This window comes from Neocloeon triangulifer, unplaced genomic scaffold (genome assembly GCF_031216515.1).
Source record: "Neocloeon triangulifer isolate White Clay Creek 2 clone unplaced genomic scaffold, ASM3121651v1 ptg000014l, whole genome shotgun sequence".
In the NCBI taxonomy this organism is placed as follows: Eukaryota; Metazoa; Arthropoda; class Insecta; order Ephemeroptera; family Baetidae; genus Neocloeon; species Neocloeon triangulifer.
In genome coordinates, this window is record NW_026775556.1 from 26,962,233 (window position 1) to 26,983,272 (window position 21,040).

General features: G+C 35.0%; 1 protein-coding gene across 3 annotated transcripts in view; it reads left to right on the forward strand.

Annotated features, from left to right (window-relative positions):
* LOC132201634 (neural cell adhesion molecule 2) overlaps window positions 1-21,040 on the forward strand; it is a 211,851-nt gene that overhangs the window by 87,358 nt on the left and 103,453 nt on the right. The window contains exons 1-3 of one of the 3 annotated variants that reach the window (XM_059627943.1): window positions 6,713-6,878; window positions 7,072-7,164; window positions 7,355-7,432. The exons of the other annotated variants lie outside the window; for them this stretch is intronic. The gene's annotated coding sequence lies outside the window, so the exon portion shown is untranslated. Of the gene's footprint in view, window positions 1-6,712; window positions 6,879-7,071; window positions 7,165-7,354; window positions 7,433-21,040 lie in introns of those variants that run through there. 3 annotated transcript variants of the gene reach the window in all.

Consider the following 21,040-nt stretch of genomic DNA (forward strand, 5'->3'; position numbering starts at 1 on the left):
AATGAAGGGAAATTATGTATACATATTCTCCTCGATTTCTTTTACTAGTGCATGATAATTATATTCTCACAAGCAAACTATGCCTTGTGAAAGGAACATCCAATATAAAAAATGAACAATAACAATAATAATTAATAGTTAATATCACGATTTAAAATTAGAATGAAGATCTTTACTTGAAAACTGTCGTTATTATTGAAATTTGGAAAAAAATATTTCATAAAAATATCTATCAATGCATAAAATTTAGCAAAGGGAAATTCATTAACTGATTTTTAACAATTTCACTTCATCATTAAAAGAACAATCTTAATTTGCAACTTACTGATTAAAATAAATTTGAATAATGCAAACGACGCTCATTATAATTTTATTCCTAATTTGTTCAAAAAGGTTACTCATTTTCAAAAACTTTTTATACAACATAAACCAGGATTTCCAGGACCCACTCTTTTTGTATTTTTCCTCCATTTCAAAATTCACGGTGGTTGGCGTATGTGTGAGTGCGGTGGGTGAAATATTGATCGCGGGCGCACAGGACGTTTCTCGCAAAGGCGCACGTTCGTCTCGCCTTCCACTCTGCCCGTCTATCCATCTCGCCCACGCAGCTTTTGTGTATTAATAATTCCGCCGGTCCATTTCCTTTGATAATATTAATACGTAGTATTTCTGTGCGGTCTCGACACCGCCTCGATTCCAATATCCCCCCTTTGATTATGCAACCGCGCCGTGGCTTAACAACGAGGCGAGTAATTATTGCGGGCTGCTGGATAATAATAATTTTGCCAGAGAGAAAGTGCTCCAATGAAGAGCAACATGGACTTTGCCAGTCAAAATGTTTTATGATTATTATTTAATGGTTCGTCATTTTAGGGATAATGGAAGGGATGGGGAAAATTAAATGGGAGGAAAGTGAACGTTTGTTTCCTGCTTTCAAATTTACAATGACAAATTTGCTAAAAAGTAATTTTAAACCTAATTCAATCTCAATTAATAAAATTATATTTTTTTGTATGTCAATAATTATATTTAGTTAATTTAATAAATTTAAATATATTATCAGCATTAATTAAAGTGTATTAACTTTTATTTCTAATTCTATTGTATTTACTTTAATTAATTATAATTTACGTTTCATGAGAGCAAAAATCAATATCCATATTTAAAAAATAATTAAAGCAATGAATAGGTCTCCTGGCTCAAAATTATTTCATTACTTAATGAACATAATTTATATTTTGATTATTTTTGTTACAACATCATTAATTATAATTATCTATCAGTTATTATCTCACCTTATGTTGTGAATTAAGGAGCAAAGTTTAGACATGCTTGTCCATATGTTGCAAACTCGTTCAAAAGAAAACAAACCAATTCCCGCTTGTCATGTGCGCCTGTACCCAAAATATACAGAGCCGCCGGCCGTTCTACCGGTTGCATACCCAGCACGTCGTTCGCTCTGAATGTATATTTTCATTAGAGCAGGGATGAGTGACACTCGCGATAATGCACGCAGCCAGCTGATTGAATAATTTATGGTTCGTTTTATCGATTGCACCGTCAAAGACCAACTCCCTTTTACTTCTCATTTCGCACACGTGGAAAAGCCATTTTATTTCGTCAAAAATTTTTCGATCCTTTTCAAAAAAAAGAGCCGTGCTGCCAGAACATATTACACTAATGCGATTCATTGAGAGTTCTATGCCGGAAAGATCAAAGCTTTGGTCAGTAAAATGGCTTCATCTCTACTGTGCATTTGTGGACTGCACTTTAAATCAAAACGTCATTGAAAATTTTGCTGCACTTTTGATTTAATTCTCATCACATGACAAAAACGTTTTATTGAAAAGTTCTTTCAAGTTCTCTTTAAGTTTCTTTGCTCTTGAAAAGTCCTAGGAAATATAATTTTTCAGAATAAAATAAAAACAAGAATTGGTGTTAAATAAAATAAAAGATTTCATATTGTTTTTTTCAAAAATAATGTCACTTTTGCGGGGGGAAAAAATAAAATCAAAATTATATTATTGCAAAGACCTGCGCTGTTAGAGTCAATTTGGGATAAAAAATTTATTCATCAGTGACATAAAATAATTTTTAAGTGGAATTTTTCAACTATTTCTGCAAACTCGCACGACATTTTTTTGCTTTTACGCTAAATGTTGAAATTTAATCGGATTTAACCACTGAAAAAAGAGACGATTTAATTCCAAATAAAAAACTGAAACGCGTGCGGGTAAATAAAACGCTTTTAGTCTGCGTTTTAGTCACAAAATTTAATCCATTCATTATTTTCATCCGGCGCTGTGAAAATTTTGCCCAAATTCAGCGCCGAAAATCACACTGGCCGCACAAAAGTGCGTCACCAGCAGCGTGCAATTTCATAATCCACTCTAATTCCCGGCAGCCACAAAGCGTCATGCGACCCGGCTTGGTTTTGTTTTGACTGCTAGTGGAAATGAATATGTTGTTTTGCAGCGCCGAGCAGATAAAATAATGCAGATCCGGCAAAACCGAAATTGCGCCCTGCTGGATAAACACACGGCAGCGCGCGATTTCGATATGAAATTTGCAAAGTAATTATATGCCAAGTCGTTTTATCCGCCGGCGAAATTTAATACGATTCCTTTTGGCGGCGTTGCTCATCTCCCCCGAGCAGATTTGTATTTAATAATAATTTTCAAAAGGCCTCGAAAACTTCGCCTCTCTCTCTCTCGGCACGTCTGCCGCCAGCTCTGAAGATTTCATTAAGCGCGAGAGCAGACTTTTATGCAAGTTTCCTACTCAAACGCAAAAACTTGAATCTTTCGAGCTCTTTGAAGCGCACGAAAAATTCCTTCTTCAGCAACTTTTCAGGCCGAATTGCCTAAAAGGTGCACAATATTAAGCTCGAAAAAAAGAGTTTTGTAATGTGTTCCCTAAAAATAAAAAACACGTTCCTTACCATTTGTTATTGTTTCCTTTTTTTATTTAGTAAAAACAAAAATGGATAGAATTTTGTTAATTTGAAGAATTTATCCGAATGAGATTATTGAAAATTGTACAAATTTACTATTTATTTTCCAATTTCCTATGCTCATGCGGAAGGGGTTGAAGTTAATGAGTTAAAAATTTTATTGATTTTTTTATCATTTTAATATCAATCAAAATTCATTCTAACAATGGATCTTTGCAAAATGAGTCATTCAGGTTCACAATTTTTAATAACTATAAAAAATCACTTTTTTTGAAACGAATAACAATTATTATTTTTCATTTTGCCATTTTTACTGTTTAAAATGGATATTAAAAAGATTGAAAGCTCCATTAACTTAAAATTGGAATGATTTAAGCGTTCATTTTTTTTTTTAAATATCCTCTGAATTAATAAAGGACATAATTTATTTGTTAATGCTGTCATTCAGTTTTGATTTATTCACAAAAAAATTGTCAGACCAGAGACCTGATAATGATCTTTTTACTAAATTTAATCTCCAAAATTTAGTTCTTCCGTTCTCCACTGAGGATTGATAAGGAAAAATGAAAAAGAAAATAAAACTAAAGGAAGAGAAAAAAAAACTGCTCCGCTGAATAGACAGGATATATTTTTTGTATTATGTGCAATTTATTTAATATATTCTTCGTCATGTAATGGAAGAATGGGGAAGAATATTATCTGATTTTTATTTTGAAATCTCCGCTGCCGGCGCTACTCTCCGTGATCAACGTCGCAGTCGAGTGAGTCTGCTTGCTGCATCAAACCTTCTTCCTCGTTGATCGAGTCTCTCTCTTTTTCTATCTGTGCTCTTCGTCTGATCAAATTACACATTACGGAGCGAGAGGGTGACATCAAAGACTTTTGCAAAGTGATTCGGCCCCCGACCTGCTGCCGACCGACGCGATCCACACACGCTAATCCCAAAGCGTGCTTGTGTCATCTAAATTTCTCGGCAGTATTTACGCGCCACGTTGACCAGCCCGAATCTCTGCACCATCAAATTTCGTTTCAAAACCGCACGTGCGTCGGTCAGCCACAAAAGCATCAAACCACCCACAGCACTCACGCGGAAAAGTTCCCGTCTTTTCCGATCGGAGAGGATAATCTCTTGGTACCATTCTTTCATATTGAAAATTGAAAATAAGGAAAAAAAAATCAGTAATTACATTTTCTGATTCTTATCAAGCAATTCGCAAATTCACTTAACAATTCAGTTTTATGGTGATTTGAATTTAAAATCGGCTTTTTCTCGATGGGTTTTTGTGAGTTGTTTATTGTTTCAGAAAAAAAATCCTGCTCTACATGTTTCGGCTGCGGGCTGCAGCCATAATTCATGAGCTGCGAAAACATTTTGACAAAAATTAGTACAAAAATAATTTTTCTTTCAAAGTGACAATTTTCCATGAAAAATTATTTAAAAGAACATATCTTCACAAAATAATTTTTAATTTTTAATTTAAGTTAATTTTAGTTAAAAATTATTTTGTGAAGAAATGTTAATTTAAATAATTTTTCATGGAAAATTGTCAATTTGAAAGAAAAATAATTTTTGAAAAAACATTTATTTTTGTACTAATTTTTGTCAAAATGTTTTCGCAGCTCATGAATTATGGCTGCAGCCCGCAGCCGAAACATGAAGAATATTGTTTTTTTCTGAAATAATAAACAACTCACAAAAACCCATCAGGGAAAACCGATTTTAAATTCAAATCACCATGAATCAACCCTCGATCGTGAAATTCTACCACAAAATTCAGTTTTATTTGAGATAATAATTTTCTAAAAAAACACTCAAAATTTCTAGGATTCAAAATATCTCAAAAGATTAAACACATTTTTGTTTTAATAATTAATTAGTTAATTAATTACTGTTTTAATAATTATTTCAAACATTGCATCTCTGTTAATTATGTCCCCTTTTTTCAAATCATTTAAGCGAAAACCCTTTTTTAAGATATATGATCCGAGACCATTAAGCAAACGCAAATTTAAAAGAAACGCATCATTTAATGTGTTTTTTTGAAAATACAATTATCAAAATTTGAAAATAAAATTAAAATTATTAGAATTTGTTTATTCCAACTAATTTTTCAATGTTTTGGATGAGGATAAATTTGTTTTTGAATTTTTTCCTTTTAATAATAACTCTCAAAAATGAAAATAGTATAAAAAAAGGAATTTTCTCTGTTTTTTTAGCCCAGGAATTTCATACGCTTTTTCCTGCTCAAGCTCTTCACTAACGTTACCGCGGACTGAGCCTTGTATGTACTTTGATGTTTTGCTGGTTGGAGTGAAATGCAGGCGGAGCAGGAGTTGCATACACACCTCTCTCTCGAAATCAGGCTCATTCCGTTTGTTTGTTTGTACTTTTTGAAAAGAGCAGGGGCACGCAAGAAAGGGAGCGGCCTCATTAACGCCTGCGACACCTCTACACTTTTAGCAGGCAAAGGGGGGCTGAGCAAGTCCATAAAATTATGACGAGCCGAGCGCACTTTCCTGTTCGTGTGTCTCTCCTGGGAAAAGACGGAAAGAAAAATTTCATTTGGCGGCATTTTTATATATACGGAGATCGAGAGAGGGCTGCCTGCACACGACGCATCAGATGTGCAACTGCTCTAAAATGCGCAGGGGGTCACAAAATTAAATTTCTTCCGCCGGGACACACTCCACCCTCTCCGTATGCAAAATGCATAAAGGGTGCAATCAACTGCGCCCGCAGACCGTCCTAAGCGACGCTTTTACGCTTTTTTCAGAGGCTTAATCTCATTAAACGTCCAAAGTTTGATGCTCAAAACGCAGACTTATGGCAAACACAGCTCATTTGCATATTTTAATAATTTAAGCCGAAGGATATTTTTAAAATAAGTTGAATTATGTTCGTCTCTTTCTAATGAAAGATTGAAATATCTATGTAATAATTTCCAATGGAAGTTTGCTCTGTCAAGCAAGAAACAAATTTTAAGAAATTTCCCAGTCAAAAATGCCATGGTGGCCCAGTGCAGGGCCGGTACTGGCAGCGAGGGCGCGCTGCTGGCTGCTGGCTAAAGTGCTGGCAATTCGAGAGCGGCCAGCAGGCAGCCACCGCGGTGGCTCTCAGAAGGAGAGAAAAAATGATTCCTGCCATATTCTAAGTCCGAACGCTGGCTAGCCGTGATTGAGCATTAATGGCATTGTCAATGGGTGCCAATATTGTTCAACGTTTTTAATATACCATAATTATCATTAAATTTTATAAAATAAAATAAACTAGTCATTTAGTCTAGATGTTTACCTTTTACATTTTTCTTTATTTTATTTTTTAATATTTTTTATTTAAAATATCTAAAACATCTTTTTTATGGTTTTATTTAATTTAAATTATTTGTTTAGCTCTGTTTAACTTTATGATTTATTTACACCCTTTACAAAATATATTTTTAATTTGGACTGCGTATAATTTTAAGATTTTCTTCATTTAATTTTAATTGCTCTTAATCTACAAAATATAAGTATAAGTAATTCACGCACGCAAGTTCAGTCACTTCAATATTCTTTTATTTATGTTAGGGAATTTTCAAAATGTAATTTAATGTAATAAGTTTGTTTTGCATGATATAAACGCGTTTTTGAGATCGGTTGGAAGGAAAAAGTTATACCACCCTGGCTGTGCGGTGGCTGCGTTGCGGCCAGCCATATACACTGCGTGCGTGACTTTCTAGCATGCGCAGAAGAGAGATTTCAGGCAATGCGCCGCTTCTCCCACAGCGGCGTCAGGGCAATAACAACAAACATGTCGGACGCGAGACCTGACCACGTTTATCAGCTCCGCATTTTTTCATAATTTAAGCCCTTAAATTGCAACACTTCTGGAAAATTTTTGTTCGCCGATGCTGGGATCAAGTTCGGTCACCGATTTACAAAAATGGTAAGTTTAAAAATGAATTAATTCTGGCATAACTTAGCGTAGCATCATTTTGACGCCAACAACAAACATCTCTCACATATACGAAGCATGCTTGAAGGGCGTTTCTTTGCCTAAACTGCGCCTAAATTAATTTAATATTCATTCAATCTGCGTTTTTCCGATTATTAATTTAATTTATTAATTTGCATTTCAGAAAAAAATCCTAGGAGTCAAATTTTGCCGAGGAGACCCAGCAACGCGGAATATATAACCACTGCTCATCCTCTGTTTGTTAAAATAAAAATAGGTAATGAATCAATTTTGTTTCTCAAAATATTAAAAAAAATCTTACAATAAATAAGTTTACGTCGTGGAAAAATTTAATTCCATTTTTAAATTATTTTGGTATTAATGAATAATTTTATTTATTAATATAACAATCGAGATTTTTTTGCTATTTAATCCGCAATTTTAATTATAAAATTTTACTGTTTCAGAACCTTTTGAAGAACACCTCAGACATCAGCGGTATCGACATCAGCCCTGCTTTGTGGATAATGTGCTTCATCAATTAGGTAGAATGCGATTTTATTAGGAAAATAATTTTTAGATCGATCTATAAATTTATATTATAAATTATTATATAAGATATTCTAATAAATTTGTCAAATTAAATTCACTTATATACTTGATTTATATAAAATTCGGTGAAATGAGTTTTTCAAACAATATGAAAATATAGTAAATAGTTGGTTGTTGGTTCCATTAAGCTTTAATCCTTTTGTGTTTGGTTTAAAATTTGAATTTTTATTGTAAAATATCAAAATATTCAATGTTCAACATAAACAAATATTCTTGACTTCTGACTGATATTATTGTGTAATTTAATTTTGAATAATAAAAACATATTATTTTTCCTGAATAAATATGTCATTTGATTTATATATATCATATTTTTTTAATATTACCCAAATTATGAAATTAAAAAAAAATTAAAATTATTAGCAATAAAAAAAGCAAAAAGTGTGAATGGCTATTCCATTTTGAGCCATGTCGGGTGCATTATGGCTAGCCAGCGTGGTGCCATGGCTGGAGCCGGCGTCGGCCCAGTGCTGGGTCGGCCTGCAAAGTTCGGTGCGTACCATTGCTGGCTGGCCCGCGCTGGCGTGTCATGGCAGGCCGGCGCTGGCCCCCCATCCAGCCAGCATGGCATTTTTGGCTGGGTTCAGTTTACGCATCAGTGAATTAATCAATAAAGCCATTTTGTTTTCTAATTAGCTCCTAAATTCATTACATATAGTAGTATTATAGTTTTCTCTTGCATATGCCTGATGGAAACGTGTTTTCACAATAATTTGAAAAATAACCGTTAACGTAGATAAATATTTATATTTTAAGAATTAAAAATTGTAAGTTTAACGTGCATCAATTCTATGTTTTTATTTTAAATAATAGCACAAATTTAATTAATAACCAGAAAGTATCTAAATTTATATTTAAACAAAAAATATAACTTTAAATATAAGAGCAAAAAATATTAAAATAAGTGTTTATTTTTAATAATTATACATTTCTTTTTTAAACTTTTAATAATAAAGATTTAATTGATAAAAATACATCTAAATTTGTTGATTTGTTATTAATTAAACGCTAGGTGCACAAAAATTTAACGTACAGAACATGAAACATGCAACTATTTATTAATTTTTTTAGTCAATAATATTCAGTTTATAAATCCTTAAGTAAACTGGAAACTTTTAACTCTCTCATGTGTTGATGGCAGTGCAGTGTTTTTAATTCGCCCTTTTCATTATGTTGCAGGTAAATTCATCGCTTACGTGTGCTCGTTCGTTGGTGGCGACAGCCCGAAGTTTGCCTTCTCGAGCGTTCAGCCGAGCAATTTTTCAAAGTGGGGCGGCGAAATGAACAGGCGTCAGCTCAATACTTGCCAAGTTGTTGTCGCTCGCGTGGCGGCAAAAAGTGCACGCCGCCCTCTCTCTACACTAAGCGGCCCAGCTTCTCTCCGCACAAAGTAAGCTATCCACTTTAAATAAATATGTATAAAAATGGCACGGCCGGCACATAAGCGTAATGGCGTCGCGAAATTGGCCAAAAAAGAAGCTCTCGGGTCATCTAATTCTGGCGCGGCGCCTGCGTAAGCACAACAATACACACATGATTGCCAGCGAGTGCAGCTTCGGCCAGTCTGGCCGCCAGACTAGCTATTTATTATGTAAAGCTTTTGCCGAGTCAGTTCATATTAAGCCATAAAGGATGAGACATTAAGCGTGTTATTATGTGGCTCCGAAATTACTCTCGATCCAGCAGCCTGCGCACCAAAAGCGCCCTCTCGCTTGTTTGTTCGCGCCTAACCTACTCGCCCTTCTTCTTCTTTATCGACGATTTTTTCCATCACTCTTTAGTACTCACATGAATTTTTTACCGGAGGCTTCTTTCATCTCTGGAGAAGACAACTCGCCAAAAATTAATAGAGCCAGACAGTACTTTTTATAGCCAAGTAAATCTGGCTTCTCGTTACCGTCATTTTTTAATCAATTATTTAAATTCTGCCAAGTAGAATATTTGTCAAGACTTACGCTTTTAAACATGACGTTTTAGATTGTTTTCTACAATATTTAACTTGCTTGTGGTCATAAATGAAATATATTTCATCATGAATTATTTAGCAAAAATTTTAATAGATTTAAAAGCAGAATTTATGAAATTGCAGAAATTATACTTTTCATGTCAACTGGAATTAAATATTAATGATTTTATCCATCTAAATTATTAATATTAAGAAAATATTTTAATTCTTAATGTGAGGTAATTAATTAACTGCAATCAATTTAGCAAAATCGCAACCGTAATAAATGGGCATTAAATTCATAATTTCTTCCATATTGATATGCATTGATAATTCGTTGTAAATACATATATCATTTTCTAAAAATGATTGTTACAGAAATTTGTACATTCTTGCAAAAATCTTTTAAACCTTAACAAATTAAATGACTTATTAAAACATATAATTAAAAATTTTAATAATAATATTTTAGTTATACACAAAAATATAAAAAGAGTTGGAAAAATAGTATGTTTATTTATTTATTTGGCTCAAAATAATTTTATATCATCATAATTAATTTATTTGTAACATATTGAACTACTTGTAATGTTTTAAACTTATAAAACTGATTTCGACAAAATTGAATTAGAGGGAGTGTGCAAGTGAACATGTAAAATAATCCCACCTGACAAAATTATAACAAAACTGCTCAAGATGTAATTTACTTCTTCACATAACTATACACATGTCTGACAATTCCCAGTGGAGCAATCAATTATTTTTCCCTTTCGCTCTCACCTAATCTCTTATCCTCGCGACACCGCATCATTATTATTACCATTCAGCGCGAAACTCCTTTTCTCCGCAGAGATGAGATTTACCTGCTGCGAGCATCATCGAGTGATATAGGGTGGCGCGCGATATTTAATTAGGGTAATTGATCATTCGGCACGCGGGGCGTGGCGGGGGATGATTTATTGCTCCCTCAAGAGGGTATTGAAAAAGAAGCAGCAGCCAGAATGATACACGGCACTTTAATAATGATGATTATTTAAAAAGGATCCTATATGCACAGCACCAGCGGCTGAGCGCTTTTTGAATAAAAAAAAACCGTGGCCCAGAGGCAGATGGCTCTCGTCCTCTCAAGTGCTGTTTGACGCACATCGGCAGACACTTTCCAGCCGCTCTCTCGCTATCTCTTTCGCGAGAACGAGAGAGAGGGTCTAATTAGAATAATACCATCCATTCAAGAGAGCGTAAAAGAGGAGGGAGAGGAGCCGCTGCTGCTTTCGTTCATTAACCCGTGTTGTGCTTAATTAAAGTCATTCTCTAATCTTTGATCATATTTTATCAGCGTGCTTGTATGCGAAAGCAGCAGATTCCACTCTCCGTGTCGTTACATTATTATATAAAAAGCTGCAAAATATTCCCCAGCGAGTAAATAAAGCGTCGCTCTGCTCTCTGCGTGCCATTTTCCGAGCCGCCGCGGGTAATGCAGTTATTATTGTTTTAAGAGAAACATACGGGGTGAGTGTGTGTATGTGCAGGGGAGGGTGAAGGAGCAGCAGCCATAAATATTCCACTCTTTAAATTGGATTAAATTTTAATAAGAAAACACGAGTGATTCATGGGCTGAGATCTTATTTGCTTGTTATTTGCTTGCACGTGGATAAAAATTATTCGCAGGATTAATTAAAAAGGAAGGCGCGGCCATTTGCATTAACGTTCGTAAATGTAGCCGAGTAAAAATTATTGCATAGCAGCTGCAGTAGTTAGCAGGGCAAATTTATTTACGCTTGCGAAATTTAATCTCTGGAGTTCGCCTCTCTTTTCAATTAAAACTTCTCTCAAGTTTGATATAATTTTTCCGTCTCCCTTCGCCGAAAGAGCAGACGAAGCTAATTTTTTAATTGGGCCGAGTTAAGACAATTTTCTTTTTAATTTTACCATCAAAGCAGTTCATAAAAAAGATGACGAGCAATACTTTTTAATGTGGTCAAAAATTTAGTGCACAGTTAAAGAACGTTAAAAGGGATCATCAAAGAAAATAATTAAGCTGGCAGTAGAGAGAGTAAAAAATGTCCATGAAATTTTACAATCCATAAAGTAGAGCCCTCGAGGCGAAACGGAAAAATTCGAGCATTAAATCATTTATATTCACTCCACGACATTTTTTCCTCGACAGACAAGAGGGGTCGAAAAAATTTAATGATCATCGCCACAGAGCTCTCATTTCTCTCCCTCTTTGAAATGCGACTCATCAAAGCATACAAAATTTTTACTGACTAATAAACAGCAATTGTAATAACTTGAAAAAAAAGGAAGACTCAACCCCTCCGGCTTCTTTGTATAATCAGTGACGACAAAATTGCACCAATTTCCGCAGCTGCACGTCCTTTAATCCGAAAATATTATGTCACTGATATGTACATTTGCGAGTGAAACCTGAACCTATATCAAGCTGTCTCGCGACTTAATCTGAAATTCTATGCCAGAGCATGTGAAAAGCTAGGAGGGCTGAAAGGATATCGCTCGCGAGCATCGCATATAAATCACACACAGAGGCGGCCCAGATGAAAAGCAGCAAAACCCGGCCATTCAGCCAGTCAGGTGTGTACGCCGAGATGATATGCTGCGTATGTATTATATTCAGAGATGTCCTCTCTGCGAAACATATTATCATATATGCAGCCCGAAGGGGTTGCCTGTCATTTCCCTGCTATTGTCACCGAAAAAAGTCGTCAACCTTTGTTTGTGTACGTTATTTTTTTTTTTATACATTCTGCCAGCAGCAGGCCTCGATAAATTTCCTGCTGCCGAGAGTGCTGCATTTGACTAATGAAGCTCGAGCGTTGCTGTTTTCCTCTCCTGGTTTTAATCTTCCTGCGGCAGAAATTCGCGTGTTTTTGGCGGAGAGGAAGGAATTTCACGCGCTCTTTGCCAGCAGAGACGGCGCGCACACGGCAAAAACAAATTCCGCCGAAAATATGAAATAAAAATAGTGAAGGGCGTGTTTTCATGAAGAGTGGTATTTTTTAGGTAAAAAGTATTCAAACTTGTTTACTCTCTGTTCGCTATAGAATAATTAATTTTCCCTGTTTTTGAGTCTCTCAATTACTAGCAAACCACTTTTGGATAGTGAAATATGATGAAAATCTTGAAATATAATATTAAAATTAAATTTTGCAACATTTTTCATGGAAATGAAGAAGTCGGGCTTATCCTCATTGCAAAAAATTGTTTTTATTAAAAAAAAAACGCCTTTTTGAATAAATACAATTTTTTTACAACGAGAACAAGCCCAAATCCTTCATTTCCATGATCATCTCCTCGAGTGTCAACTTCTTCAAACAAACATTTTTCATTATCATGAACCAAAACAAATACAAATAATTGTTGCTGTTTCTTTGTTCACATTGTTATAACAAATTATTTACATTCAAATGTTAAAAAAAAGGAATTGATGGACAAAACGGCACCACCGTTTTTCTCAAACTTACAAGATCAAAAAGACCACCATCCGCCTCTGTTGACTTGGTTTTTATTCTAATCACTTATTTTTTAGTAAAATAAGTATTAAAAAATCGAGATTCGGGATCTAAAATAATTTCAATTTGGAGAGGATAAGATATTTTTTTCTGGTTTACAATGATTATCTTTATTTAATGAGAAAATTTAGATGTAATTTTGATTTTATCGAATTTTGAACAATCTTTAATCCACTCTCGATCCCCATTACAGGATTTGGTGCTAAAACAATTTTTATTACAATCCAGATTTAATATTTCCAATTCCTTGCTTATCCGCGTATAATGCTCCTGTGCCATAATTCCGCACCGTCCAATGATTGCGACCATTAATCTGCTAATAGCGAGTAATAAAGTCATTGTGTGCTCGCTCGCAGGTGATTTCCTTCCAGTACATAATTCACCTTTTATTGCCGGCTCCTTTTATTGCGGATCGCAGCCGAGGATATTGGCTTAATTTCCTCCAACAAGAATGGAATATCAATGAGAGAAGGAGACGTTGGCTTAAATTCGCCCCCGAGATTAAATCCAGCCCTTTCGTTCGTTTTCTGATCAATTTCCAGCCGGCGCGGCTGGAGAGAGAAAGAGCGCAGATTGCATTTGGGACGTGCAACTTGGCGAGATGTATGAAAACCAAAGCGCGCAAATCCTCCGAGGAGAGGAGAAGAGAGCGACCGCCTGGCTATAACTTATATTAAAATACTTTATCGCCATCTGCGGTTCTCATAATCTCCGGTTGCATCCTTCCCTGGCGCGTGTAAGAAAATCGTGTAATTCTTGTCGGTCGACTCTGCAGCTTTTCCGCCACATTTGTTACCGGCACAGACGGAATTGGAAAGAGGAGTTTTGATGAGAAATGTGATTTTTCTGAAGAGAAAAAATGACACTTAATGTACATATTGAAAAAAATAATCATCCATCTCATTTTTTAGTAGAAAAAATTGTAATAAAATACAGTTTTCAAATTAAGAACATGTTTTTTAATCAAATTATTTTTGCGTTAAAATTTTAAAATGTTTCAAAATTTTTCCGGTACATTTTTACATTTCAGAATAAGTCTGTTTGGTCATTTTTAATTATAACTTTTTTTGTTTAAAAAAAACCGATCATTATGAAATTTGTCGATTATTCTACAAAAAATGAGATTTAGCACATTGTTGATGAAATATTTTTTTTTAATTTAAAATTTTGAGATTTACAAGCAATTTATTAATTTTATTGAATTTCTGGACAAAAAGCTTGTGTTTTTAGCTTCAATATTGTTTGAAATTTGGACAACCGGATAAATGCAGACCTTTCCTCCGCATTTTCTGATTTAGCCTGACTGAGACAAAAAAAAAAGAAAAACACCACCGCCCTTTAAAAGCCGCCAATAAAGTCCAAACGGTTCTTTCCGCCGCTCAAACCACGTGCTAGGCCCATTTGAAATCACCCTAGCCGGCGGCGCGCGCCGCGTATTCACTTTTTATTACGCGCGGGGCAAGAATTTTGAAGGGAGCGCAGGCAAGACACGGGCGCAGTTTTATCTTAAATTACATTTTGTGTGCGGGGCTGCCTTGTAATACCTGCGCCACTTTTTATACACACACTACGTATAATAAAAATGCCTCCTTCCTTGTGTCTGTTCTTTATGTAAGCGCTTAAAAGCGCAGAGAAAATGCCATTAATGCATTTTCGTGGCGGAGGAAAACGCAACGGGAGCACCCCCGCTTATGGTTATATAAAAAAAAAAATACATGCTTGGGTCGCGCCCACCTTATTCTTTCTGGGAGAAGCAAAAATGTACTCCTTTTTTTTTAAACATTCCACGTGGAATTATTATCACCCTTTAAAGTGCACGTCGTAAAATTTCAAACCGCCGCGTCGGTGAAGCGGCGACGTTTTCGCGTAATTAATAATGACGTGGCGCTTGTTTTTCCTCGCGGAAGTAAAGCCTGGCAAGAGCTGCCGGGATGAGACGCCGGCGTGTTTCGGCGAACAGGTTGTTCGAGCTACTCGGCGCGAGCTGGCGGCGCTTTTCATTAGGCCGCGCGTAATGGGAGCAGGGATTAGGGCCGAGATTAAAAGATTAATGGTCAAGTGTGGTGACGACCTGTTCTCCGAAATGAAGTCTCCAATGATATCTCAAGTTGCTTGCAAAATGTAGTGTAAAAACAGAATAAACAGTTTCAACTTTGGAATTTAGAACAATTTTTATTATTATTTTCTATTTTTAAAGTGCTCGGAGCTGAAAGGATTACGGTAAAAGAGGAAAGTTTTGAAATACAAGATATTTTTTTTTCTTTTTCCTTTTGTAAAATGTAACAGTTTCTGGAATAAAAAAATTACCTGGTCGAATGAATTAAAAGTAAGCCCTAATCTTTTTCAAAAAGAAAAAAAGATATATTAAATTATAAATAGCGTCCAATTAAATAACAAAAGTAGATATTATTTGAGCATAACAAACAAATAAAATTATAATTTTTTTTCATTATTTGTATATAATTTGAAACTGTTCTTCAGCAGTTTTCTAAAAAAAAAAAACGATTTCTTTTCTTGACTTGCTTCGAGAAAATCAACTTTAACCCAAAAGTTTAATTTTTTCTGTATTATTTTTGTAATCAGCAATTTAACCTTTCATTCAAATAATAATACATTACAAAACAATCAAATATTAGAGGGTTTTTTCCATTGTGCCCAGAATAAAATTAAATGCATTTTGCTTTTTGAACATTTTAAGGCGAATTTATAATTCACCAGAGACGACCCCTTTATAAATAAATAAGTGTAAATCTGTTTTTTTTTTTTTTTTTTTTTTTTTTTTAAGTCGAGACAAAGGTGAAAAGCTGCAAAAAGAGTGAAAAAAGTAAACAACGGTGGCGAGAAATCCATGTGCTGTTAGTCTCTGCTCGCATTAAAAATAAATTTTCACTTACCGGCTCAACACCTGATGCACCTCTGAGCCGCGAGAATCCTCTTTTTTACCGGGGCCGGTTCCCATCTCGAATGTTCGCTTTTTCCATTTCCTGCTTTTATTCGTCCGCAGCTGCGGGGCTTAAAATTTAATTTGCCAAATTCACGCAAATCGATATAATATGTACCGGTCCATTTGTCTAAAAGGTTTACACCGATGTATAGAGAACCACGCGCCAGATTTATTTCGCTCTCCGGTGCATCGAGCGGCTGTGCCGGCGCCGTATATAAAATACACGCCCCCGAAGGATTGCGCGTTGCTGATAACTACACTATGCCCCTGAGAGCGGCGGAATAAACCATATGATACGCGAAAACACGGCGCACCAGAGCAAGCCAACGTTTATGTTGTTTATAAACTGAACGAGATAGCAAAAAAGTTGAGCTCCCTTGGACGTGCGCTTTTCCACAACGACCCACGTCACACGCACAAGCACACGGGGTCATCTTTCGACCAATTTTAACTTTGAACTTTATTTCTAGAAATATAACATAATATTATATTGTGAGGACTTTATTAAATTTACCAAATATATACAAATCATAATAAAACAGCATAAAGAAAAATCAAAATTTAGAAAAATTTTACGTTATTTTATTCTTCTTATTTTTTTTATTATATAATTTTATTTTATAATTTATTTTATTTTGCTTATCTATAATTTTTTTTTAGATTGCATATTTTTTTTATATTTTGAATTTATATGCCTTGGAATATCATTATCAACTTAAAATTAAACAATTCATTAAGTACATTAATTTAGACATTACTATTTTTATTCATATAATTATGAGTTAGGAATCTTATTCCGCTATAAAAAATACATGAAATGCATTTGAAATTAAAAATATTTTTCTTATTAAATGTATTTTAAATGTATTAAATGAACATTAAATTATGTTTCTATTTCGCAACGGATGTTTTAGACACAGACTAGATGCCTTAGAGAATGAGAAACTGGCAGGAATTTAATATCCTGCGCTGTCACAAACTTCCTCTGAATTTCTGTCGCTGCGCAGTTTTGAAATCAATTTTCCTTCCTCTCCTGAAATGCTCTGGAAGCAAATTTTTAATTGACTTCTTCCCGCAAATGAATGCGTTATGAATTTATATTTTGACGAGCCAACCCTTTTGCAATGCCATAATTTCCCCTCTCTCCTTAAATACAATTTATTCTTATTGCTCATCTCTCTCTGCACGCAACCCTTTCTTCGAACGGCGGAAATTGAGCGTCGTATGAATTTCCAAGCCATTCACTCGCAGCTCGTCTTGTTGAATTTAATTTTCACCCCCTTTCGCAACTAGTTTTCTTACTTAATGTTAAAAGTAACGACGCATTCTCAGGAGGAAGTGCGGGAAGGGCAAAACGCGAACTGCCACTCACAATAAAATAAACTGTCAGATTAGGAATGCCAAACCCGAGCCGAGCCTGCGCCAGCCAATCTAATCAATCAAAAAACATACACAGAGATGTACTGTTCGAACACACATGTGCTCTGGTTCTCCCCAAATCGGGATATATCAATTTTCCAATAAATTCTACTCTTGGGAGAGTGAATGGAAGGCAATACAAAATCCAATTTGATCGCTTTTTGAGATGGAGCTCGACAAAAATTTCAGGGCCCAGGTGCAATCTGACTCTGTTCTTTTGCATCCGAAACCTGGACCATGTCAATTTAAAAACAAATTTACTTTGTTGTGAAAACAATCTATGAGATCCCTCAAAAATACAGTTTTGTTTTATTAAAATGACATATTGAGACTTTTTGCACATAATAATTATTATAGTTCATTTTTTATTTTTAGAACTTAATTATTTTATTATATCTCGGAAGTTTTAGCGAAATTCTTACTAGTGGTGGTGCTGTTTTGACCAACGATTCCTTCCTTTTCAAATAATTGTTTTCAACAATCGAATGTAAGCATTGTGATGATAAGTTTGGACAAAATTAACTCAATAATTATTACTTTTTGTATTGTACTTAAAGATCCTCTCCGGTCAAGTGTTTTGCTCTCTATTCTGAAAGATTGCTAAATTTCGAGCATATATAGTGAAAACACTATTTGAAAATTCCAAACCGTTGCGTCTCAATCAAAAGAAAACCTAAGTATGAGTGATTCGCGCGAAAAACATGTGAGAATTGAGTAGCCAATCAGATCCATCAGTTTGTTCCAAAAACTACAGAATTTGGTCACATTGGCGCTGCGATCGCTGATTTTGCAAAGTTATCTGCAGCGCCGTGGGGCATTAGTGGCAAAATCAGCGATAGCAGCGCCACAAGTGACAAAAACCTGCAGTTTTTGGAAGAAACTGATTGATCTGATTGGCTACTCAATTCTCACACGTTTTTCGCGCGAATCACTCGTATTTAGGTTTTCTTTTGATTGAGACGCAACGGTTTGGAATTTTCAAATAGTTTTTCACATGATAAGCTCGAAATTTAGCATTCTTTCAGAATAAAGAGCAATACAAATGACCGGAGTGGGTCTTTAAAGCTAAAACTTAATTTTTATAGTTTTATTGGAATTATAGTTGAACCTTTTAAATTAAAAAATATATTTTCCAATTTGACCACCAGGAGAGAAATTGATTTTAATATCTTGAAGGATTTTTATGGATTTTAAAACCACAACCCACAATTTGACGTAGCAATCACACTGATGGACCGTTTTGCTTAAGCATTTCAATGATTGGAAAAAGTCAACCCCCATCAGCAGGGAAATCCATATCTGCAGGCAATACATCTCTTTTTCTGCGCTTTTGTTCTCTTCTCTTCTCACTGCGTGCTCGCGCAGATTTGCAAAGTTGATATAGATTGATGATGGTGGCAGCAAAAATCCCTTTTATGGGTAGTAAAACAGAAGACGCGAATAAATCTGAAGAATGCGGTGCGCATTCCAAAGAACGATGGGCGCATTATGGTTGCAAATAAAAAAGCGACGCTCACATCAGTGGTCCTCGCGCACTCTCGGCTGTTCTTAATGGATTTCCACTGTTTTATTGCGCCGCGTGCGTACGCCGTGTGTATCGTTTATTCCTGCGCCTCGCGTAGAAATGCCATTTTTCCACGCTGGAACGGGAAAAATTGCGCGTATATGTCTCTATTGTGCTGCGCAGATGTTGCCCTGCCATTGCTGGAACAAAAAACGAGGGAAAAGTGACGGTCTGGCTCGGCACCAGCCCCGTCACTCCGTCCGTCTGCTGCTAATGTTATTTGCGTTAAAAATGCATTTGGCCCTTCCACCACTTTTCCTCTCGCACTTCCATTTTCCTGCCCGTCCACTTCTCAAACTTCTGAAGTTTAAACTTTTTAAAACGTGGAGGTTTTTTACATTAATTTATTTTCCTGCTGCTTACATTTGCAAAACTTTTCATTAATTTGAGTAAAGCTGCCTAATTTGTCTGCTGCGAGGCAAACTAATTGGAAAAAGTGACATTTTGCAAACATTTTCTTAATTTTTCCAGCCTACCCACTAACGTTAAAGGCAACTTACTCAAAAAAACTAAGGCACCGTATTTGCACAATAAAAGTTACTTGTAGATATAATTTATCGATTTCTATAACTTCAAACATTTGCATTTACCTAGAAATATTTCTTTAAGTTAGAGAATAAAAATTTTCAATAAATTTAAAGATAAGATAATTAAAAACTTATCAAAAATTTAAATTTAAGGATCTGTAAGAAGAACTGATGATTTTCTTTTTTTTTTCAAATTGTATTTCTGCTGAAATTTGGCCTCAATAATTTTTCCAATCCACATAAATTGGATGTAAAAATGGTTCAAATGAATCCAAAATGATAGAATCGCTTAAAATAAATCATTAAATATTTTATTTTACCTTGAAAATAATTACACATTTATGACAGAATTAAAGAAGGACAAATACCAAAAATAAATAATTTTCCCCGTTCAAATACAACATAATTAATTCAAAATCGCTCTTCCTTTGATGGTACCTGCCTATATTGTCTATATTGGACCGGGAAAAGATCAAATTTGCACTGATCAGTCAAAATTGACAACGCCGAAAGCGTTGCTGTGAAATAAATTGTGTGCGTCCGTGGGCCAGCGAGCGCTAAACAGCACGACTGTTAGCCACGCAGCCAACCGTGCAGAGCGCAAACCACGCCAGAAATTAATCTGCTTATCAAATTAATTTGCTTAGCTCGCAGCCGTATGTGCGCGTGGGGCGCCGATTTGGAGCTGATAAATCCAGCGGCGACGCAGTTTTGCGCCAAACAATTGAAATTCAATTTGCATCCGAGAGCAGAGTCAATTTGGTCGAATGCCGACTGCCATGACTGATCGATAAATTGCCACTTTTGAATAGGCAAGACATCCATCAAATACTAATTAACTTTTACACGTTTATTAGTTTAAAAATAAAATATACATTAAAAATCTTAATTTATGAATTTTTTTACTTCCAATTTTTAATAAGATTTATTTTATTTAATTTATAATTCACAATTTATGTTAATTGAAATAATTTATCATGTTTTATTTAGGGGGGGGGGGTGAAAAACAATAATTTTTTTTAAATTGCTTAATTTTAATTTCAATAATTAAAATAACATTCCAAGTTAACCCATGTTAAATGCACTCTATAATTTGCAAATCAAATACTACCTCATTTGTGTTGTCGTCCATATATTCATTAATTGCATATAAATCTTGTATTTACTCTTAAATTAATTATGAAAATTTTACATTAACATCTACAGTTAGATATGCATAATTATTAAATGCATAAAATTAATACATCACATATAAATCAAATATAAGAGTTTTATGGCCAAAAAAAATGGAAGTACTATAAAGATTTTGCAACTTTGGTGCCTCATTAAGTGTTGTGAAGAATGGTCGGTGGCTGTTGTTGTGTCCGCGGCGTGATTTATCGTTGCTCAAGAGATTGGTAGGCCGAGTGGGCCGCCGCTCTCCGTTATTAATAAATTACCGGCAGAAACAGGGCGCCGTGTTTTTCCTCCTTCCGCTTAGCTGCAACAGCGGCGGCTGCGTATAATAATAACACACGCGCACACGCAGCCAGAATATATGAAACTTTTTAAGGAGGTAATATAAGAAAAACTCCTTCAGCACAAGAAGTATATAATATATTTTATAAAACGC